General features: G+C 39.2%; 5 non-coding genes across 5 annotated transcripts; 3 read left to right on the forward strand and 2 right to left on the reverse strand.

Annotated features, from left to right (window-relative positions):
* Window positions 1-5,671: 5,671 nt before the first annotated feature.
* On the forward strand, window positions 5,672-5,760 carry TRNAY-GUA (transfer RNA tyrosine (anticodon GUA)). The gene is given in 2 exon segments: window positions 5,672-5,708; window positions 5,725-5,760. It is a non-coding gene; the product is annotated as a tRNA-Tyr (tRNA).
* A 2,385-nt stretch (window positions 5,761-8,145) lies between these two features.
* Window positions 8,146-8,234, forward strand: TRNAY-GUA (transfer RNA tyrosine (anticodon GUA)). Its single transcript is given in 2 exon segments — window positions 8,146-8,182; window positions 8,199-8,234. It is a non-coding gene; the product is annotated as a tRNA-Tyr (tRNA).
* Window positions 8,235-9,067: 833 nt separating this feature from the next.
* On the forward strand, window positions 9,068-9,157 carry TRNAY-GUA (transfer RNA tyrosine (anticodon GUA)). Its single transcript is given in 2 exon segments — window positions 9,068-9,104; window positions 9,122-9,157. It is a non-coding gene; the product is annotated as a tRNA-Tyr (tRNA).
* A 6,250-nt stretch (window positions 9,158-15,407) lies between these two features.
* On the reverse strand, window positions 15,408-15,497 carry TRNAY-GUA (transfer RNA tyrosine (anticodon GUA)). Its single transcript is given in 2 exon segments — window positions 15,408-15,443; window positions 15,461-15,497. It is a non-coding gene; the product is annotated as a tRNA-Tyr (tRNA).
* Window positions 15,498-16,810: 1,313 nt separating this feature from the next.
* On the reverse strand, window positions 16,811-16,904 carry TRNAY-GUA (transfer RNA tyrosine (anticodon GUA)). Its single transcript has 2 exons — window positions 16,868-16,904; window positions 16,811-16,846 (listed from the first exon to the last, which is right to left on the reverse strand). It is a non-coding gene; the product is annotated as a tRNA-Tyr (tRNA).
* Between the last annotated feature and the right edge of the window lie 7,953 nt (window positions 16,905-24,857).

The raw sequence follows: 24,857 nt of genomic DNA on the forward strand, positions 1-24,857 counted from the left end.
ATAAAGGGAAAGACCTTTCCATTTTCCACCCAAGTCATCGGCGTGTGAAAAGGGGATAACCCAGCCTAGCGAGAGGACTGTGCTATATTTTCCACGCTCCAAAGATGTGAAGGAGACAAGACGAAGACTCGGTGAGTGCGTGCATTTACGAAATATCCATTTTCACACAAAGTGGAGACTTAACCGGCACGGAAAAAAGAACACAGAAAGCTACGAAACAACATCGTGATTACGTACCATTATTTTGCGTAGATTATTTCGTACCATGCCTCGCCGTGCTCGCCACCCTTGCGGATGACACGTGGAGATGTACTTCTCATCACGTGAGGCTAAACTTTTAAGCGTGATTGAAAATGAATTGTCAACAAAAAAATAATCCTGCGATAGAAAGAGGAAATGTTGCAAACAACACACAAAAACTTTTCATCGCAGTAAAAATGAAACTGGCAAACTTTGTTGGAGAGGTGAATATAAACTGAAACCAGGCCTTACGGCCCGGGAAACACACACTTTAGGACAACTCCTTTCCCTGCGACGCTTGTGTCCTAGAAACTTTTGGCACTAAAAAAATCGCGAAACTTCTGCACAGTTGGAAAATGTCCGGGTTTCAACTCTGGGCCCTTCGTCAAGCAGCCGAAAGTTCTTCCAAAACGGCTACCACGTCGTCCAACTTGATAAAAACATCAAAATCCAAGACATCATAGAACTTAAAAGTCTAGGGTGCGCTTGAATAATTGCCCAATTCCGAGTAAAACGCCAAATTTTACGCTCGCACGTTAATAACAACTCTGGTGTCTCAGGAAACACTTCAATGGCGATCGACGCCTGCCTGTATGCTTTTTTGTGACAATTTCCTAATGATTTCAGGCTTGCGAAATTTTAGTCGACATCGTGCCCAAAGTTAATTAATGCGAAAATATCAACACTTCATATCTTTATTTCATCCAAGTTTATGGTCGAGACCATACATGGAACACTTAACACAAACGCACACCTTAACTACAGTTTAAAAACCCTCAAGCCGGTATAGGTACGAGTATTTAAATGCTTGGACCCCACTCGTGGTATTTAATTTTTATAAAATCTCTCCGTTGCAGCATTGATGAAAATAATGTATGCCTTTTTAAATATTAATTCTAAAATAAAAATAAAAATTAACTCACATTAGATTGCTCATTCTATTTAGTAAAAATTTTACTCACGTTATATTCTATATTTTCACTTCTTTATTCACCTTAAGTTTCGAACTTCCGTTTTAAAAGTTCAGTTTTGTGTGATTTAATTTGACAAAATCCTCTAAATATTGGCCTGCATTGCAGTCGGGGCACCTGTACACGGTATCGCTCCTTTCACCTCGTGCGGAACTCAACTGACATCTTCTTTGAGGCCTGGACTTCTTCCCAGTCAGCCGTATCTTTTCAACGAAGTGCCTCTCAACCAATCTTCCTCACTTGAACTTGCACTATCACATCCAATACTAACTTTTCTTTCTCCTTCCAGGTGTTCCACTAAATTCTCAATATTATCTTCACTCAAAAAAAGCTTATCCCTCTTGGAACCGTTAAGGGGGTTAAATAAAACGCTATTTTACTTCTCTTTCTCAAGAAATAAATCTAACAACTGAGACTATAGACGGTGGTGAGGCCTTTTGCCCTCGCAAATGTTATGAGACAAGTGACAGAAAGAATGATACACGAATAGTTCCAGAAAAACTAGATAAGGAGATCATATCAAGCAATAAATTAGGACAGTACTTGAGGACAAAGCATAAATGCAAAGAACTCGCTTTTCTCATAACAACTGACTTGATAAATTTATCTTCCTTTTAGAGTGCATTTTCAGGTAGCAGAAACAGAACGAATTGGAAGAATCATTATCTAAGAGGCCAAGTGCAACAACAGACATTTAAAAAATACGATGGCGCCGCAGGAAAAATTAAAAACCGAGGGAGCGGAGCGATGGGTACGGCGTACGTCGAACCACGTATAAGGCCCGCCGACTGCGACGCATCATGTAGTGAGAACCGCGCTGAGAGGTTAATCAATGTGTGAATTTCTACAATTCTTTAATTCAGCAGGCCATTTTTTCGGTACCCGAATCCATTTTCATTAAAACATATATGGTTGGTATTATACATATATATACATATATATATATATATATATATATATATATATATATATATATATATATATATATATATATATACGCATACATATACATAGACACACTTGACCACTTACACAAATAAATGCCTATATTAAATTTTGGTTTTTAATTTAAAAAATTCAGGTACTCGGGTTCGACTTAATCATGAGTGGGTACGTGCAAGGGAAGCGCGGGTAATTTAAACAGCCGTTGACGTTGCCCATCCCACAATATTCTGTTTGTTGAACTTTATTTTAGGGTTCTATATGTATTTACAAGTGTTGATATTATAATAACGAACTCCTCATCAGGAGAAGTTCATTCCAAAGATTAGTTGGTAGTAGTAATACACACTATTCTTTTCTGAAGGCTAAAATCCTATTTCTCTGATAGCTCTTCTTTCCGAATCTCTTCACTTAGCCACGAGTATTCGTCCCTCAACCTTGCTAGCCAAAACTTCTATTTGGTGGCCTATTTCGTTCTATTATGTTCGTACTAATAAATCCATTCTGACTCAAGTTATTCCAATCTATCTAGTTCTTCTTTTCCTTAACCATACTGTACGCCAATCGCAGACAATTTGCGTGTCTTTAAAACGTTTTCGGTTTAAAAATTTTTTCAAAAACATCTATCCAATCGAGTGAAATTTCATATCGCAACTGCTAACCTAGAGTTTTTCCGTGACAAATACCATCGTTACCTCAACGTTGGAAACTACCTTACAGATTCTAGGTTCACGAGAACATTTACGCAAGTCTAAATAATTTAAAATTTGTTCCTCCTTAAAGATTTTCATTTGAGTAAAAATAATTTTTGACTATTGAAACCTTTTAAGTACCCATACAAATTAAGATGACAAGCATCTTAAAAGTATTTAGCATGGAAAAATTCACGGTCAACAACAAACCACTTACTGATGACTAATTATAGTGCAAGAATTTCAGAGGGTAAAAATCATTCGCCTTGAATGAGATGACTAATTACCTTAACGAAAATGCCATTCAACTTTAGGTCCGACGAATGTATATGATGCATAAGAGTCAAAGATTTTGAATTTTTGCTAATTTTCAAAAGAAAATTAAAATATCGTATTATGGAAATTTAAAACTATTTCTTTCAATAAGAATAAATAGTTATAATTCACTTACCAGTAGAGGAAGGAAGGATATTGGATAAGGTAATCCGCCGAATTTCAGCTTTAAAATGTTTTTGTATTATGGCCTACGTAGGTTGAAAGAAATGGATCGTATATAATGATAGATTTTAATAAATACATTATATTCTCAATTGGTATTCAGTAAGGTAGAATGTAAGTTTTCTGAGGTCACCAGACTTCCAATGAAAATGTTCTTCCAAATAAGAAAGGACGCTCGAAATAGAATTAATTAACATATTCTCTAAATGATCGCTGCTTCCCATTTATTTTCCTGTCCATGCAATAAGTTATCAGCAGAAAGTGGAAATGCACTCTCGAAAACCAGACAAACACGACTTGTTGGGACTGCGACCCGGCGCGCGGATAACAAAGGCTTGCTGCGCCAATGAGGAAGAACTATGTACCTCCCGCAGCAGTGGCGTTATGGCCAGACAAAAGAAGGCGCCGTTGAGATATGAGACTGAGTGCCAATTTTCTCGGAGAATGACTTTGGGCGGACATGGGGCCAAAGTCACGGCAGTTTGCGAGTAAATTAGCAGATCTAAGTAGAATAGGATAACAATACATTCGTTCATGGATCAGTGTCATAGGTAATCTATAATTAGTTCATCTGCCTATAGAACGAGTTAAATTAGATATATATATATATATAAACCTACCTTAACCGGTAGATTACCTAATAATATATAAATAAATAAATATATATATATATATATACATATATATACATATATATATATACATATATATATATATTTATTTATATATTTATATATATACATATATACATAGGATAAATTAAATGGGATACGTAATCAACCTGTTCCTTCTAATTTATCACTATATTTTGGAGTGCATTATGGATTAATACTCGCTACGTATCGCAAGTATGTTCTATTTTTTCCACCTGAATTACTGTATTTATTAATCATACATTATTCATAATTTACATCCAGTTATTTATTCTTTTTATCTTAATGCCGTTTAGAGGCCCTTTCTTTTTCTTACCTAACATTCACTGCACCATCACGGCCTTTAACATCCCCCGGCCACTAAACCTTTTTCCTACACCCAACATTTTTGTCTTCTCCAGATTTCCCCTATGAACTTCCTCTCTTCTCTCACCATATTTAAAATGTCATCGTTTGCACCCTTTCTTTTTAACTTATTTTCCTCTTTCATCTATGTGCCCATTTCCATCCCAAAACTTCCATTCTACGCTCATCATCTTGCCTCTTTAAGTCTTGGCTCGGATCCGAGCGGTGCTATGCTTCATATTAAAATCTTTATCAATAATTTCTTTTAGTTTTTACGGAGCGTGCCTGCTTTCCGTTACACCCCTCTGTTCTAACGTTTTTACGTTAATGAAATCAAATCTGCTTACGATTTCTCCACTTCCACGCTCCTTCTCATCCATAATACTGCCCTAATAAGTGAACTTCCACATCCCCAAATTTATTTCTTCATACTTAAATGGTTAAATTAGACCTTCTACTTTTCGAGAATCTTATTAATTTTTATAAGACTACTCTTAATTCCATGCCTCAGGCGATGATCCTATAAATCACTCAACAATAAAAGCAATTCCTTGGATATTTACTTAATTAATGCTGGATCACCTGCGAAATTGATTGTGCCGTGAATATAAACTAATGAATACTTCAATTCCATCAATATAGCGCTAAATTTAAGGCAAATAAGCTACGACTTACAAAACTTGAACTCATCATTTTTAATGGAAAAAATAGTTACGGTTTTCCCAGAGTGAATAGTATAATTTCAATAAATATAAGAGCAAATAGTCTTTTATTTTATAAATAGCAGTCCTACTTACAGCTTATCATGCAAACCAGTCATTTGGAACAATGTTTTCGCCAGAACCTTGCCAAGTACTCGTGCGACAGAACCGATAGCGAGATAGCGCAGATAGCGAGAGAAACCTCACTATATCAATATAGCAATGTAAATTCCAAAGAAACTGCGGGAGATGCCGCAACAGTAACTTTTATCCGCTAATGTGCATTTTAATGCTACGATTTCCGAGGGTAAAAAGCATTCATCTTGACCGGGATCCCGGTAAAGGCGAAAGATTTTTACGCTCTGAAATCGTTCTATTGAAAGCAATGTATCACTGGTAAGCATTGCGTATTAAATTCATGTGCATAGTGGATATTAAACATAAAAATAATTGTCTTTACAGTGCACATCAATGGCAATGGTAAGAATTGCCTTCCGTCCCCCATGCACGTGAATATAAGAAAGGCACTCGAACAGGTTTTCTGGCTGTTTCGGTCTACAGCCTCGACTGAATCCAATTCGCGCAAGCACTTTCACTCATTTTTACGAGCGAAATATCTCCCTTTAACCCCTTCGGTAGCTCAGTTGGTAGAGCGGTGGACTGTAGTTGGAACATGGCAGGTATCCATAGGTCGCTGGTTCAAATCCGGCCCGAAGGATATTTTTTAAAACTTGTTTGACTTCTGTGGAAGCAGAAATATTTCTTCGTCAAAACAGAAACTTCGATGCGATGCGGTATTATGTATCTTGTTTTCGACACGTATTTTCACATATCTATGCTGCTCTCTGCCAAAATCGCAGCTCGGTCACCAGTACATAACTGTATTTTCGGACACTCCTACGCGTTCTCGTTTTTTGCAATTATAATTTTCTGAGACACATTGGGAGTGCCATATCAATTTCTTATTTTGGACCGCCAAGAACCCTCGCTACGTATTTCTACCGAAAAATTAAAACCCTTGTGCTATACCACTTTCGCGACACTACAAAAAAGGGAGAATATAACGTTTTTCTACATCTACATAATACCCCGCAAGCCTCCGCAAGGGCGTGTGGCGGGGGGTAATTAATCATTCTCTGAGGGTAAGCGCTAAGTACCTGAGTTTAGACACATTTCGAGGTTCACTTGTTTGGTTTAATATATTATATGGTTATTCATACAGCTAAAATGTTAATATTTGATACTTTAGTGCAGGTTAATTTATGACTATGCATTCCATTTTGAGCAGACTTGAGCTATCCTCACGCCTATAATTTTCAAGAATTACTATGGTTCCGGCACTTTCAAAATTTTTACCGATATAGTATTTTCCGAAATTCATTGCATTCACTAATCTTCCGTGGATAAGAAAATTCCATGACTTCCACTTCCAGACTTGAATGACTGCACCGAAATATTCGTCCATAATTTAGAAACCTGAACTTGTAAGGTGAAAAATATAATACCCGTACGGTAATACGTACGTGGTTAATAGCAGGCTCCGTATTTTTGCTGACGATGCGGTGATTTATGGGGACATTCGAAGTCGCGATGACAGACTCACGTTAGATAACGACCTAAATGCAATCCAGACCTGGGGCGATACATGGCAATTGGAATTAAATTTGAAAAAATGCGTAGTAATACATTTTTGGGAAAAGAGTAACACCCCCCCATTTAGTTACAAAGTGAAGCAAACAGAAATCGCGAGGGTAGATTCCTTTAAATACTTGGGTGTAACAATTACTCACGATCTGTCCTGGGGAAAGCACATACGGCAAATATGCGGTCGCGCTAATAAAAAATTGGGATTTGTAAAAAGAGTGCTGGGTAAATGTGACGAAAAGTGAAGGAACGATGTTTTCTTACCCTAGTCAGGCCCCACCTAGAGTATGCTGCCAGTATATGGGATCCTCAAGTGATAAATTTAATTTCGGAATTGGATCGAGTTCAGCGGAGGGGGGCTAGATTTGTCAAAAATTGTTATGACCAACTCAGCAGCGGAACTACTTTGCAAGAAAATTTAGGCTGGGATTCCCTTAAACAGCGGCGTTTACAATATAGATTAAACTTATTAAAAACATTTAAAGATGGGTCCTTTTCCGATGACATCAAGAACATAATACGAACCCCAACGTATTACGGGCGGAGAGATCACGAATGTAAGATTAGAGAGATTGACTGCAGGACAGACAGATTTAAATGGCCATTTTTTCCGAGAACAATAAGAGACCAGAATTCTTGTACTCGAAATCCCCCAGGAACCGGCTCGACATAATAAGTATTAACCTACAAGGCGGCGACTGCGCAGGGTTATACGATTATATATATAGTATATATATATATATATATATATATATATATATATATATATACATTCAAACACGAAATCCCGCCAAACGGCGAATAAATACTCATATATACAGAAACAGATATAAGGAAAAGGGATAGGAACACATATAAAGGACGAACACCATCATTTATTGTGTTCGTCCTTTATATGTGTTCCTATCCCTTTTCCTTATATCTGTTTCTGTATATATGAGTATATATATATTTATATATATATATATATATATTTTTTTTTGCAGGTTCCCCTTACCTTCACCCATCCATTTCAAAAATCCAAACCCCCTCATCCCATACCCTTGCCTCCTGGTGCTGCACCCCCTGCCACACACCTTTTTGGTGGCTTGCAGGGTATTGATGTAGATGTAATAAATATTTTTCTCGAGGCAAAATGGACTCGCGGTATTCCATTGGGCCCTTGAAGAGAATTTCAATGGAAAAATACAAGGTCAGACGATTAGGTTCCAATTTCGCCGTATCTTAGTGTCTAGCTCTGTGAACTGAGTGGGATCCGAAAGTCCACATGCGATGAGAGACTGAAAACACACCAATAATAATTCGTGCGAGGAAATCATATCTTAAATTTATTAAGAGAATATAAGAAAAGCACTCGAGCAGGTTTTCTAGCTGTTTCTAGCCTCGACTGAATCCAATTCGCGTAAGCACTTTCACTCATTTGCACTGATCTTGACGAGCAAAGCATATCCCATCATCTCCTTCGGTAGCTCAGTTGGTAGAGCGGTGGACTGTAGTTGGAACATGGCAGATATCCATAGGCCGCTGGTTCAAATCCGGCCCGAAGGAAAATTTTTTAAAACTTGTTTGACTGATGTCCAAGCACAAATAGTTATTCGTCTAAACAGAAACTACGCTAGATGGCGCTGTTACATCTTGTTTTCCACACGTATTTTCACCAAATTCACAGCTCGGTCACCCGCATATAACTGTATTTTCGGACATACCTACGCGTTATACTTTTTACAACTATGATTTTCTGAGATACATTCGGAGTGACATATCAATTCCTTATTTTGGATCGCCAAGAGCCTTCGAACCGAAAAAATTAAAGCCTTGTGCTATAAACACTTCCGCGAGACTACAAAAATCCGGAAGAGTAACGCTTCTCTGAAGGTAAGCGTTTAGTACCTGAGCTTAGACACATTTCGAGGTTCACCTGTTCGGTTTAATATATTATATGGTTACTCATACCGCAGTCATTACCTTTCTCGGGGCAAAATGAACACTCGCAGCATTAAACTGCCTCGAAGCGGATTCCATTGGCAAAATACAAGGTCATACGATGAGGATCAAATGTCGCGCATCCGCCTATCGCCTAGCGCTCGCGTCGGTGATCTGAGGGACCCGAAAGTTCACATGCGACGGGAGACCGAAATCACACCAACGATAATTCGTGCAAGTAAATTATATCCGGCATTTATGAAGCGAATAACATTTTTTTTACTGTGGCAGCAGCAGTTACCAAAAGCCGCCGTCTTCCATCTTCGTTCACGTGTATGGAGGCACTCGAGCGGACACGCTGTCTGTCTCGCTCTCCAACCTCGTTGGAATCAAGCTCGCGTAAGCACTTTCTCTCCTTTGCAAAACATCTTGAGAAGCGAAACCCGCTTTCGCTAACACCTTCGGTAGCTCAGTTGGTAGAGCGGTGGACTGTAGTTGGAAACATATCAGATATCCATAGGCCGCTGGTTCAAATCCGGCCCGAAGGAAACTTTTTGTCCGTTTTTATTCTACCTAATCCAGTGTCTTTTTTTAAATACATAGTTTTACTGCGTCCAGCGATTTTTTCGTCAACAATTTATCGTACTGCTTGTGTGCACCATTTCTCGGTGTTTATGCAAAGTAAAAGCCAACGCTTGTAAGTTTTGAATAAGTTGTATTTTCGACCCCATTGCTGCCAAAAAGTTAACGTCTAGTACTTAAGTGGCATCGTTACGTCCTTTGTTTCTGAGAGAAAATTAACCCCTTTTAGGCGCGCTATTTTTCCCGTTACGTTTTCAATCAATAATCCGACTGTTCGTAGTAAATGTCTCGTTAGTTTGAGAAATGAAATGATTGGGTCGTAAGATATTTCTTTTTTATTCCAATATAATAAACATTAATATCCTATAGCAGGTACATACACCGTTTCATGAAGAAATCGAGCGGCTGATCATCTAGATGATACAAGGTATGACTACGTAACTTTGTGAAAACGATTAATGTCGACTGCGTCACTTATACTCTTATACATACTATATATAAAAGTTTTCATGGCGTTACGAAAATACATAGGTAACATAATAAACATAGCGAAACATCTTTCCTTCTGTAAACGTCGCCAAGTAAAGACCAATCTCTAAAATTACTTCCGTAGCTCACTTGGTAGGGCCATAATATTGGTTCCCTTGATGGAATTCTGCTTAAGGTAAATATACAGGGTTCGTCCGGAAAATAAGTGTACTGATTTTTTCCCGCCGCTAAAGGCGCGCCCAGCACCGCTCTGACGGGCTGCGATTGGAGGGGGGTATGTTGGCAAGCGACGCTGAAAAAGGCAGTCGGCTCTCAGCTGTGGTGTAGTGAGGAGCTCTGTTAACGCGAACCTCCACGCTCGACCCACGTCACGGAACGCGATGCCGAAGTTTTTGGAGCAGCGTTATTCCATCAAATTTGCGGTAAAGCTTGGGAAATCGTCTGCCGAAACTGTCGGTATGATTAACCAGGCCTACGGGGAGTCAGCCATGTCCAGAAACATGATCTTTCGGTGGCACAAGATGTTCGTGGAGGGCAGAGAAGAGGTCGACGACGAACCACGGCCTGGACGCCCATCAACGACACTCACCGACGAAAATGTGCGAAAAGTTCGCGATGTACTGAACTCTGATCGTCGTCTTAGTGTTCGGATGATAGCAGAGCAGTGTAATGTGCCAAAAACAATAGTGCACGAGATTATTAGGGAGCAATTACAGATGCGAAAAATGTGTGCAAAGTTGGTGCCGAAAGTGCTCAGTGATGATCAAAGACTCAATCGTTTGGAAATCGCGACACAACTTGCGGATCACTGCAAAAATGATCCACATTTTTTAGAGAACGTTGTTTCGGGTGACGAGACGTGGATCTTTGAGTACGACCCGGAGTCGAAGAGACAAAGTGCGGAGTGGCACACCCAATCATCACCCCGTCAAAAGAAAGCTCGCATGAGCAAATCTCGGATCAAGGCGATGCTCATTGTCTTTTTTGACAAAAGGGGAGTCGTCCACTACGAATTTGTACCCGAACGACAAACTGTAAATGCTGCATTTTACGTCCAAGTGCTCCACAGGCTTCGAAAACGAGTCGCCCGCGTCCGGCCAGCGATCAAAAACATCTGGTGGCTGTATCACGACAATGCGCCGTCTCACACCGCGCTTGTCGTGTCGGACTTCTTGGCCATGCACGGCGTGGCAACGCTGCCGCACCCGCCGTACAGCCCGGACTTGGCACCACCGGACTTCTTTCTGTTCCCGAAGATAAAGAGGAGTTTGAAAGGAACGCGATACGGGACTTTGGACGCCGTCAAAGAGGCCGTGACGACGTGTCTTCGAGAGGTTCCCGATGATGCCTTCGCGGGAGCGTTCCAGGAATGGGAACGCCGCTGGAACAAGTGTATCGACTCACAAGGGTCCTATTTTGAGGAATATTAGCTTAAGATATGTAAATGTGTAATAAATTTTTTTTCCTGAGCTCAGTACACTTATTTTCCGGACGAACCCTGTATATTTTCCTCTCTCTCTCTTTAGTTCAGTCGGTAGAATGTTGAATTGTCCCCGGAATCACAAATCAAATATCCAAATATGAGTAGTTCGCTGTTTGAAATCCGACCCGATGGAAAATTGTTTTGACCTCGAAATATTCCTGATCTTATAGTTAGATCGATATTTAAGTGTCCTCCGTCGTAGCTGTAACAACCAGGTGGGTAAAGCATTTTTTTTTTTGGGAACGCAGCGCTGAGATGGGATCTTTATCAGCTCTTGTTACACGGTTGAAAGCTTGTTTCCGCGGTAGAATAGTTCTGGCATCCGTAGGCCGCTGGTTCAAATATGGCCGGAAGTACGCAAATACTTGAAACTACTTCGTTTACACAGTTGAGACCGACCAGTTGAGACTTCATTTTTGGAGACCCAACCTCCACAATATTGCGGCGTCACAAATTCGGCCTGAGGAGAAATTATTTTTTTCCAACGTCATACCGCAGCGTACCGCTTACAAAGCTACCGTGTTACGTACCTACTATATTTGCTCGTTTGTTTGCAAAAGGAAACTGCGGTCGATTTGGATTCAACACGAAATAACTTTTTTAAAAAAGCCGGAAACACATTGTAAGGAGAGTTCAATTATTTCGTTTTTCCATTTTTATTTATGACCACCTCTCATGTTGAGAGTGGGGGCGCTAAGTTTTCACGGCGTGCAAAGCGTGCGAGCTGTTCCCACTTCTCCCCACGCCGCGTGGATTTCATTTAGACTCCCGTAGACTTTTATGTGAAGTTACGAGGTTTCTCCGCCTCTCCCCCTCACATACAGTGAACACGCGGCTCGTGTACCGGGAGGACCCTCGTCACCTCGTGCAGACTTGTAGCAGAAGACTGTAATGAAATGAATTTGAAAAAAAAAATATATATATATATAACAGAACCGGATAAAATGCCGAGGAAAGTAATTTTGGAAACGCACCCATGGGCATAACCTAAATGTATCCCTGCGCACATGATTGCACCAGGGAATGCGTTTTGTAATTTTATTTTTATTTATTTAAAGTGGAACCGTTATGTTTTGTCGCCTCCCATTCGAGCGGCGAACGCCTTAATGCATTGCATCGCTGAATTTCTCCAAAATGCACTTGAGTCTAACCTATTGCGGAAACACGTTTTTTTTAGGGGAAGCAATATTAAAAACCTCTTGAATCCTGCGCAAAGGGTGGAAAATATGTATGTAATTACGACAGCAATGCGCGACAGTAGTTTTCACTTATTCGCTACATCGCGTGGGTTAATAAAGATCGAATAGCATCCAGGCACACTGGTTGATCAGCTTAAACAATAATTACTAATTATCTCCTTTAACAATGACGATAGCTCAAGTAATTTATTTGTAATGTCGATAGAATTGAGCTCTTACGGCTAGTAGTATTGAATGAATGTATAACTCCAATAGCCGTAAACAGTTTACCTTTCTAAACAAAGTACAAATGAAATTAGTTGGCTAACGCCACAATAATTTATTTGAATGTAATAAGGTTTGAGCGACTTAGTGAAAACGAACTGCCCCCTACAGCTACGGAGTAAAAGTAAACAGATTTTTACTTTAATATTTCAATGTAAAAGGCCATGAATGACGATCTCTTGGGCTCATTTTCAAGCTGTGAAAAATACACCATGATTTTCGGTTTACATAAAATAATAGAGTGAAGACTAGTACGCGTTTTTATTTCATTGGCGTGAAAAGTTGAAAAATTATATGAAATTATATAAATTAATCAACATGTACATGTATACACGTACGTCCGGCAATCATCGCGATCAAATGGAAGTAAAATAGTCTCGATTTGGCGAAGAAAAATCGCCGTATTCCTGGCTTGAGATCTCAAATGTCAAAGAATTTGCCTCCAAAATCGTTTGGCTGCATTATTAAGAACTGAAATAATTACACAAATAACTTCAACCATACGTACATTCTCCAAGAGGTGACCATGAAAATCGCGACTTTTCGGTAATCACCAAGGCATGTCACTGTCATTCTCAATTGGACCGAAGTCGTAGAAAGAGTAAAATATAGCCTTTCCAATCAAAATGACGCCAACATGAGGTCTCCTACTCAACATTACACAGTGCAAATTATTTAACCCAATATCATTTAATAGAATATACTCTTTTAGAGAGCAAAAAATTATCGAGTCTGCTATTGCTCCCCAGGGACCAAAAGATATGACGGTTAATTTTTTTAACTCTAATGAAAACATGAATGAATAAGATGATTGAAGATATGTACCAAGTACTCGGTAAAAATAAGCATCTAAATTTCCGAGATTATTTGTTTGAACTATTTACAGATTATGCAGAAAATAGTAAAAATAGATTACTGAAAAATGTATAAACATAGGGAGGCAGAAGAACGAGATGGGTTCCGGGAGGGAAGTTTTCCGTGTACCATACCCCTATTGTGTATTATGACACCACTGTCAGATAAAAATCTGACATATAATGAGAGAGAGTTAGAGAGAATGGAACACTTGATATGATCATAAAAGAAGAATGGATTCAAGGCAAAAAATCACGGTTAAATTAAATTATAGTAGATGATAAATAAACGCAGCAATGAAGATGATATGGACACGTACAACGGATGGGAATAGAGAGAAACTTAATGAAAATTTTGGCGTGGTACTCAAATGAAAGACAAAGGAGAGGTCGAGGAAAATGAGGAATATGGAAGGAGAGGAAAAAGAGATAGGATTAAAAGACGGACTTTCGAATTACAACTACGGCGAAGGATGAATATTTGTAAGCAGAAGACATTGTGGAACATCGTAAAACGTCATTCATTAAAGAAATTGTTTGACCAGATCGGCTATATTTAGAAGCGAGCTAAAAAAAACTGTCGGGAAATATGTGAGCCCCATTGGCCCATGGAGATTTTAATCTTTTTCCGACTAAAGTTCATCGGTTTATCGTCACATTTCTGAAAATATTTAGCAGCTCTTTTTAAAAAAACACAGGCTTTTGAAGAATTTTGCTCTCTCATCCTATCCTGATTTCTGAATGCATGTGGGACGTGTCACTGGTCTGCTTGTAATTGGGATATTAAATGTATCGCTGAATATATTGTTGAGCGACATGAAGTTAAGTTTTCTTTTCGTTTATTCATCATCACCAATTTATTTTTGTCTTAACAAATATTGCTTATTTTTTTACCTTTCAGGCGATGCTTTAAAATGTTATTTAAAAAAAAAACAATTTTTTGCGGGTTCCTCGGAAAACCCTACTAACGATCATCTCTCCCAAGAAGGAGTACACCCCAGCAAAAAAGACAATGTCCGCTACCCAATTCACCCTTTTTGCAACAATGTAGTTACTATGAATTCATCCGCTCTCTCCCCGAAGGAGCGATGGCCGCACTATCTCGATACCTTATAAAGCGAGACGATCCTTGGACCCATTCCCTTCCCCTTTCCTCCCCCGATACCCTGCCGAGTCAGTCAGTCGAGCCTCCGACCACACCAAGGACGCCCGACACCCTTAAGTGCTCGCTCGTCCTTACTCCCCGGTGCCTGAACCCCATTGCTTGAAAAGGGTTAAATAAAGACTCGTAAACTAAATACTACTGCCTCATTCTGTGCTACGCTCCCACCAATGATGTCGCGGCCGCCCACCACGCGACAGTAGCTTCCACCGAGTGACGGCTAAGTTTTTTGACAGTCCTTGTCAAGAAGAATGATTTTTAGACTGTGAATTTCCTTATTTGGAATATCAAATCTTGATGAACATTGATACTTTTAAACAAAAACGTTATCTTAAGACTTAATTAAATAGCTAAAAGTTTGGAGAGATAGCTCATATAAATAAATTCCCTTGAGGATGTATCTGAACATGTGGATGCATGAAATATCCTCATACGGTCCACAGCCTAATCAGTGGAACTACTTCATTACCAAAACGCAAATTAGAAGCAAAATTATCCTATCGTGTAACAGAGAACCATTTAACCACCGATATGTATAAAGAGAGAGAGGTAACTTAATGAAACAAACACAGTCATTCTAATCGACAGCTATTAAATCCTTCACGAACAAGGTTCGATGAGTATTCAGTTCGACCTAGTCAGCTATATTAGTAAACACTTGGAAGAGGATTTAAGTAAAACAATTATTTTATAATTATTACTATTTATTAATCTAAATACAATAATAATAGCTCTAACCTAAGGGGTCTAGGCGACAAAAATACTTCCTTCGGGCCGGATTTGAACCAGTGACCTATGGATAGCTGATTACTTTCCTTCTACAGTCCACCGCTCTACCAACTGAGCTACCGAAGGCGTCACTTTAGTGGTGACGTTTTGCAATATGATCTACATAAGCAAAAATACCCAAGAGCCACTTGCCGTCGGGACCGAATCTGCAGCAGAAGATACAGTAACGCGAATGCTTTTCTACAAGCATGGGGATTAGTTGAAAGCCGGTTCTTGATCTTTCCCTCGAGACCAGAACTTTTAATATATTCAATGAACTTCTTGAAATATATTCAATGTAATTCTCGTATTTCCCCACGGGCTATACTCGAGGCACAATTAAAAAAGTGAAGTTCCAATGCAATTTTAGGTAACCATTTGCAGTTTTACACAGACCAAACAGATTTTATTTGAAAAATATTGGTCGTGAATCGGCTGCGGTTGTCGGAAAAAAAACAAAAAAATCATACAAATCAAGGTAGAGAAAATTGAAGGTTACTGTACCTCTAATTTTTAATGAAATACCTAAAGTTTGAAGAATATTACAGTCAGTAAATATTGTGAAAGGGAAAATAAAAGACTGGCTATCTCATAGAATGGATTAGGGCTTGGAAAAAAACGTGACAAAATATATGTAGCTTATAATTGCAGACACCTGTATCTCTCATTTTTGTTTACGTGGCACTTCCTGTCAAGCCAAAACTGACTGGCTTAGCAAGACCAGGATGAGTATCCCATGTATAAATTTTTAATGTACACTACTATGCATAGTATGACGATCATATCACTATGGCATAAGATAAAATTGTCTGTAATTATACGTTGTATTGATTGTCTTAATTCTGTGTATATCATAGATGATGAAGATCATACTACCAGAATAAAATAAATAAAAAGTGATCATCGATTTTTTATTCGCACGATTTATTGTGAAAAAATGTCATGTTATTTTGATAACTTCATGTGTATTGTACGAGAGGCACACGGTTCATTGACTTGAATATGACCTTTTACGATTGATATGGTTTAGAAGAATTTTTATTGCACCACTATAATATGTTCCCTTTACAGTTTTATTTTCTGGTGCGGCAGGCTCATGCCCTTAAGTCCCTAAGTAACAAAAAGTCATATGACCATGACTTTTCCATCACTTCAGCTTTTTTTCGGATTTGGCGGTACCGGAAATTTCCACGCTGTTTGTTCTTTGGCTCAAAATGGTGTAGCCAAGTTTCATCTGCACCTTCTTAGTAAACTTATTTTCATGCAACACCAACTTAAACTGAGTTAAAACCTGCTCGTGGCTGTCTTGTTTATAACTATAACAACCTTTTTTCAAAATTAGAAGAGTACCAAAACATTTTTTCTTTCTTACAAAACTTTTTTACGGCATAAAAATAATGTCCTTCGGGCCGGATTTGAACCAGCGACCTATGGATATCCGCAATAATGATTACCAACTACAGCCCACCGCTCTACCAACTGAGCTACCGAAGGCGTTTGATTTCAATGAGAACAGGCAACATTTTCTCACTAGCAACGCACACTGACCTGGCAACAATTTCCATGTGCGTCCATTAACCCCGATCAGAGTAACCACTTGCTCTCGGTTCTTTCCCAATTTCAGCGTGAATGATTTTCGGCCTTTTAAGTCCAAAATTCGATGGAAAAGGAGGTATTCGTGCATGTGATATTGAGAGGTAAGGGAAAGGAGTTGAAGGCCGTTATGGGGAGGGGGGCGGCGGCTCGCCGAGGAAACCGGGAAGAAAATATGAGAAAGAAAGATAACAAGATCTTCAGATAACATGAAGGGAAAGAATGAAGAAAGTACGAGGAACGGTCGGAGAAAAAAATCCCTAACGCCTTTCTCCAACTTAGTAAGGATGGGCGGCTTGGAAATTATGTTTACTAAAAGCGTATCTTTTAGAGAACTGAAACGAAAAATATGTTTTTCGTGAATAAATATAAACTGTATAAAAGCAATTCCTAAAAAAATAAGAATACTAACAATACGAGGCATATTCGAAAAGCAAGGATCGTTTTCTTATAATTAAATATTGGCAGATAAGAACAAAGTCATATGCACGCAGTATCATTAAATGGTTGTTTCTGAAGCCACTGAAGTTATTCCTTTGATTCACTAGTCGTTTGCCTGTCGGTGAATGCAGACATATAACAATGTCCGCGAAAATCGTTGCCCCCGCCGAGTGGGAACCTCGGGCTGTGTTTCAAATTTTGCGTGGAAATGGATCATCAATCGCTTATATTCATTGGGAGATGTGCCTAGTTTATAAACCTATAGTAATGGGTTGAGGAAAGGTGATAGCAATGGTGCTGAGACTTCAAAAATGGCCGCACAAATGTGCATGATGGAGAGCAGAGTGGCAGGTCCAGTAACTAGGCAGATGAAATCGTTCAACAAGTGGACCAAGAATCGAGATCTTATCGACAATTGACGATTAGTGTGCCCTGACTGATTGATTTCCTCTTATTGGATGAACCACTATTCGCATCATTGTTACGGGATTGCTCGGGTGTCACAAATTGTGTGCAAGATGGTTACCGGGAGATCGGAGTGGTGCGGTGGTTAATGTACTGGCTTTCCACTCAGAGGGCCCGGGTTCGAGTCCCGGCGGTGGTAGATATTTTACAGTGGTATCCCGATCCCTACTTGAGTTGGTTTGTGGAGGGCACTTGGAGTGAGTACGCCGTCCATCAAATGGGACGTTAAACTGTGGACCCCTTGGCACCTTTCGTTAAAAGTAGACTGATGCCGATGCCGGGTTTCTCTCCATCCTTCATCGCCTTCCATAAAAACTAGAGCCAAGGTGGTTGCCGAAAATGCTTACCAACAAACTCAAAGAGCAAAGAATGTAGAGTGGAAGGGCGATTTTTGACCGCTATCGATAGGACGGAGATGACTTGACCTGGCGACTATTTCCTCTTCTTGCACCTGCAACAGTGGCTTGGTAGACAAAGGTTTGGAGACAACGGGGAACTCAAAAATCGTCCAATGGTACAATGCCCAGACGGCGATCTACTATACTGAGTGATTAAAAAAGCTGGTGCAGCGTTACGGAAAGTGCTCAGAGGTGAACGTGTTCATGTAGAAAAGTGAAGCAGGGTTGTAAAAAACTAAAAACGTTCAATAAAAACTTTTTCTATCCAATATGCTTTCTTTATGACGAAACGGGCCTAACTTAAAAAATGGCCCTCGTATTACAGACTCAACGGCCGAACTAGAGCGCTGCGTTGCGTAACCTACAGCAATTGAGCAATTGTCCTATGACCTCCATGACGTACAGACGGAACATCTGCACACTCGCGTCACTAGAAAGCGGAGGAGATACCAAGTGTTATGAGTAATGTGAAAAACCATACGAAACAAATGTATGTCCTCCACTGCTCGTTTATGATAATAACTAGTTATTATAAATATTTTCATGGAACAGTACATAAAATATTAAGTTCAATACCATCCACCTCTTGCCACAGATGGCTGCAATCATATTGATCTGTTGGCACAGGAAATGCGAGTCGATAACTTTTAACTTAAAAGTGTCATGAATTAGCTGATTCATTCCCACAATTTTTAAAAGGGAAATTTTAATTTTTTTAGATTTTCGGAAATATTCGTGCTCTACGACGCTAGAAAAATATTCTAAATGTTTATTTTCTTAAGGAAAATGTCAACGAAGTTATAATGATAACCTTCTGAAAATTCATTAAAAATGTTTACTGACTTAAAAGTACCAGCGTATTATTCGTAGCATTTCAGTATATTATATTTTAGATAGTGACAATTAACTCATTAGAGCATCAGTGAGGTGTACCCATTCTTCAGAGGACAATCTTTCATTCAGATAAAGTGAATAATTCTCTCGCTCAGGCTCTTTATTATGCAAATTTAATCGCATAATAATTAAAAAGTTTCTCTCATTGAAAAGTGATCTAAAAAACCTTCAAATATAGCCAAATATTGGACTAATGAAAAGTAAATCTTACTTCAGGGTAATAATTACATTTGAGAGAGTCCTTGTGCCGTGAACAATCACAGCTGTTTACGACTAAAAAGGCCCTTATATGAATGTTTATTTCACCACTAAAATGGAAAACAACCTGATAACGCATGTCCAACTCTTACCTTACCCCGGGAATGAGTTTTACTAGTAAGCACACTACGCTTAACTCTTTCCTGAAATGATACTGTTAATCAAAAAATACTTTATTTAAAATTGACTTCACAAAGAAAATTAACCCAAGCGTATATCTATTGCGTTTGCTCATGCAATGTTAATGAAATGCAACAGTAAATGAAATTTTTTAAATGTGACGAAACACTTAAAATAACTGGTTTTCCGAAAGAAAGAAAGCATAAAGAGCAAATCAAATCAAATAAATAAACGTATTTTCGGCCCAGCTTTATCCAGTTCGCTAGAATTTCTATGGTAATGAGGTCAAATCCAAAATAAAATGCCAAAAATCATCCAAATTAATAAGCAAGAGTAAGAGGGCTATTTATTATGTATTGACATTAATTGACAATGCTTCCCAGCCAATATAAATAAGGAATACATACTCATGTACCACCAGTGTTTGGGTCACAAGTAGCCATCTCTAGAGAGGAGGGTTTACAAGGCAAAGAGAGTTACCCAAAAAAGAGGACTGAGTCAAAGTAAAAATCGAAGCTAACAGAATTGAAATTTGATTTCGAGGGCCTTCGAGTAATATCAACATCCAGTGAATGTTTTTTTCGAGATTTTTTTCACGATACCGGAGAAAGGGAAATGTGATGACTTTTATCCAATTTGCTAAGAGAGCCGATGGAATTCACTTGCTCCTAATTTTAATAGATTTTTCATTATTAATCGACAAAAAAAGATATATATTATCTAAACCATCTTTTTCATCACGTAATTGGAACGTGATTCCAGAAACCCATACGAGTTCATAGAATTAGACATACTTCCACGGCTAAACCCATAGATGAGACGACGGCCAAAAATTATTCTTCGATTTACGTAACTCAGCAATACGATGTTTCGAGTGCATCAAAAATATCAAATTGGCCACCGTTTCTCACAAATTTGATAGCACCTATTTAACTTCCATAACAAAGATATGTTTACGATAGTCATTTAGTGGCTAAAACGAATTTCACAATAGATAGCATGAACTAATATCCAACGACCACACATACAAAGAGTAAGATACCGAACGAAGCTATGTAAATAACTAATGTACGCGCATAATAATTACATATTAATGCGTTTAACATATAATTAGGTGTATATTAATATGTTTTATTACATTAATACCGACTTAATTCATAATTAAAGAGGCTTGGTTGGAACTGTACGAGTCAAAGTGCCACCATAGTTCATGAATTAATGACGAGTAGTGAGGAGTATGTAACGCCCATGCGTATTTTGGAAACAGACATGATATGAATATGCAGTGTTAAGCACTCTGAGGTTCTCATTTATTTGTATAACGTGCTCTAAAATTTATTTTAAACTATATTTGAGAAGCCAAAATTTGAAACTCTACGGTTTCGAATGTATTTTCACCAAAATAAATTGAATCAGAGTATTGAAACAGAGGTGGGCAGGCGATGTTATGCTAATGCGATTACAACTCTTATAAAATGGGGCACATATCATCAGTTTTTCGGGAAGATGAAATTATATTTGTATCATGAATCCACATATTCTTCTGGTAATAAATCTTCCAATAGAGCAAGTGTACAGTCTTGGATTTTCAATTCCAACTTCAATGAAATTAACCAGTTAAGGTCCTATTTTCTCATCAGCATTTGATAGTGCACTTGGCAATACAAATAATGGACATTTTATGAAAATGACATATACCTGACATTTCGATGTAACTTCCTTAAGTAATTAATGCCGCTGCAATGTGACATTCCTGAGTACGAACACAAGTACTTAAATCCCTCGGGCCATCCGAAATAATTTTGCGTAATGCGCCAACAGATTCCTCCCCCCACCACCACCATCCCCACGGAGCCTAAACTGGGACGACACAACTCACGGATCCACTGGGTGAAGTCGGAGTTTGAATCCGAAGGGAGGAGACAACATCGAAGCCTCCGAGCCATGTGGGGTGCCGTGCCTGGGATCCGCGGTATCATCTGAGCGGGAAGGGCCCCTTTGTGTCTCCATTCGCTGAGAATTCACCGTTCCTTTTACCTCGAAGCAGCAGGTCCGCGGGCCTCCTGCCACAAAAAAACCTACGGTGGTAATTTTCCGGACGACTTCCTCCCCAACCATCAGTTACGTGTATGATTAAAAGAAGATTGTTATTGACGCGAGCATTAAATTTTTATAACCGAGACGGATGTAAATAAACTTAATTTGATGAGAGCGCGAATGAAGGAAACGTGAATACAACTACGACGAAACCAATATCAATTATTTGCTATCGAGAGATTTTGTAGACCACGAGCTCGCTGATTGAATTATAGGTTAATATATTGATGAAAACAAGATGCAATCAAAGCCTCAACTCACATGCCAGTAAAATAGCGATTAGCCATATATTTTTTGACAGCGTCCAAGGTTTAATAACTGACTGGGAAAAAATCCTTTGACCGCAATAAAATATTACTAAACGCGTTGTAACGGAAACAAAGGATAAGTATTATAGGATTTAAGAAATCACTTCACCTTGAAGAGATTATGTCGGAGTCAGCCATTGAAACGTCTATGTTCTTCAACGCCAACCGGTGTGAGACCCAAGAAATTTTCGTGAAAGGAAAAGTGCACTCCATACGGATAAAGTATGATGCATCCTGGTGAGTAACATTTTTTCTGGGTGTGAATGGTATAAATAATTTAGTGAAAATGTAAGTGGTAAATATGTTTTCTATATGTACAACATATACATATGTTGAAAGGAGATAATTTGCTTTTCCACAGAGAGAATTTGTTAGAGAGTATCTTTAGGTCCGGGGCATGTTACGCTGTAACGAAACCTCGGTCCTAATAAAAATAATCTGTGTGGAAAAGAAAATGATCTTCTTTCATGATGAAGGATTTCCACCACATTACGACTGAAACTATGTGATTTATATACATATGTATCGTGTATCTATAGGAAAAAATATATCAAACAAAATTTTTAACAAAGACCATTCACACTGCGAGCTTCGAAATGGCTACGAAGACTTCTCGGCATCCGAGACACACATCAAGGTAGTTACCATCGTCGCCACAGAAAATTCGACACGATTCTCACACTATGAAACACATACATACGTATGTTCAGGAAAATTGGAATTGACGGCCGGTCCACGCCACAAAGTCTCGCCGAACCCTCGCAGACGTATCCGAAAGTCCCTTCAAGAATGAATTCTGAAAAAATGTCTAATGTGTTCAAGGAGTTTTTAACGACGGCTTGGACCCCTAACTTCGACAACCACTTCGAAGTTTAAAATCGAACGAGTTGAAAGGTTGTCCGAGAAGTTTGAGCATATGTGGTTTAGGAGTTAAAGGTATTCCTGTAAAAAATTCTCACATAAGAGGTTTTTTGTTACGGCTACCACGCGATTGATGGAATTTTGGTTCTACGATCAAAGGAGTTTTCATTCGGTCATTAAATCTACAAGGCAGTAGCAGCTCAACACCGAGAATATTAGCATTAAAGTTAGCTCCGCAGTGACCACCTATGAGTTAAGCACAGAAGGAGGATTGAATGTTTGCTCGACAACGCGGTATGAGTGAGGGTATATTTTTTTCCATTTCGCATTGCATGGCGTACGTGCGGTCTTCACTTAGCGCGTCCTTTGTCCGAAGTGTAGCAGAGGAAGCAGAAGCGCGAAACCTGAGACGTTTCACAGTCACGAGATTTGTTTGACTTATACGGGACGAGCTTAAAGGAGATGAAACGTCACGATGATGAAAGAGTAGATCCTCATGGGATTTCCAAACGCTGGTGAGCCTGAAGGATATTGCCGTCATCACAATCGATATCGCGGATATGAGGCCAAACTTGGCTTTGTCCTACGGAGGAGTACCTTTACAATTAGCCTCAATAGACGGTCACGTCAGTTTCAGAGTCGTCTGTTAAACTTGATACTGTTTCATTTCAGTTTCACAATTCGCAACATCAAATGTGTCAGGCGTGATGCGAAGTTTAACTTTAAAACGCAATCAAATAAAACTAAGTAATTTAAGGTTGAATCAAAGAAGTATCTAAACTTGAATAAAATGAATTGAAATTGGTAAATATGACAACATTTTTTTATCATTTAACTTTCATTTTGAAATAAAAAAAAAACGCAAATTTACTCGGAGCCGAATGGAAAGCCATATTTGTTTAAAGGAAACGGTACGTTTTTAATAATTACAAAATTTTAGTCGGATTAGGAGAAGTGACGAAGAAATAAAATTAATGTTTTCTTTTATTCGGTTAATTATCATTTGTCTAAAAAAATAAATGACCACATTTCGACGACATTCCCTCCGTTATAATATTCACCTCTTTGTCTAAATTCGCCGTACGGAATTTTTAATTAACAGGAAAATCTTCACTCATTTTACTGTGAAAATGAGCTGTTTAGAGCTGTTTAAACAAACTCACTCTGCACTGACGTAACGCGATAACATTCGCCCCTCACCCTCTCGCCGTATCGATGGGAAACCCGGAGGACGTGGCATGAGTCTATCAAGAAAAAAAAAGAACCTCTTGATCAAATCCTCCATGAAAATGGCACACGCCGGCCGTATCTATCCGCCACGCGAAGGCAATTAACGTGAGGAGTGGAAGCGGCGGGTTCCCCTCCGGGACGCTTCGACTCGGGAAGGCATGTCTTCCCGCTCATTTGATCGAGCCGGGGCCGCCGCTCGCTCTTCAACCCACAAACGATGCGAAAGGGGGGGGGGGCGAGGAGAAGTATCGATCGCGATCCCACTCCCCGAGCGTCCCGCGCCCCGGCGAATAGTTTTCGGCGGAGCCGGGTTCGTTGGCGGCGCGCCTTTACGCACACACATGTAAACCTCGCGAGTCGGTCCGCTTTGGTATGACGGGACGGACCGGAGGGTTTCACTATCGATGGATTGCGAGGGGATGCGTCGGTGGGTGCAGGCCTGCACATGACGATCTGTCCACCACGTCCAAGTACGTGAAAGCACAAAGTGACACGATATCCCCCTTCATAATAGGCCCATTCTGCCCATCATTGTCCCTTTCCTTAGGAATCAGTAGTCCAGCGTTTCTTTCCGTCTCTTTAATGTTCATCCTCTGGCAGCTTTATTGTATTCATGCGGTAGCCGTTCTATTTATGCGTTTGCACCAGATTCTTCTTCTGTTTCTAATCCAAAGTCCTGATTGTCCTTGAAATGTCACGATTGCCATTTCAGCGTTTGGTATTTTTTCGTTTAATGGTTTACTCTATAAATGTATTAGAATCTGAATTTCAATATCGCTAAC

The sequence above is a fragment of the Hetaerina americana genome, unplaced genomic scaffold (assembly GCF_022747635.1).
Source record: "Hetaerina americana unplaced genomic scaffold, ioHetAmer1.1.p SCAF_3, whole genome shotgun sequence".
NCBI lineage: Eukaryota > Metazoa > Arthropoda > Insecta > Odonata > Calopterygidae > Hetaerina > Hetaerina americana.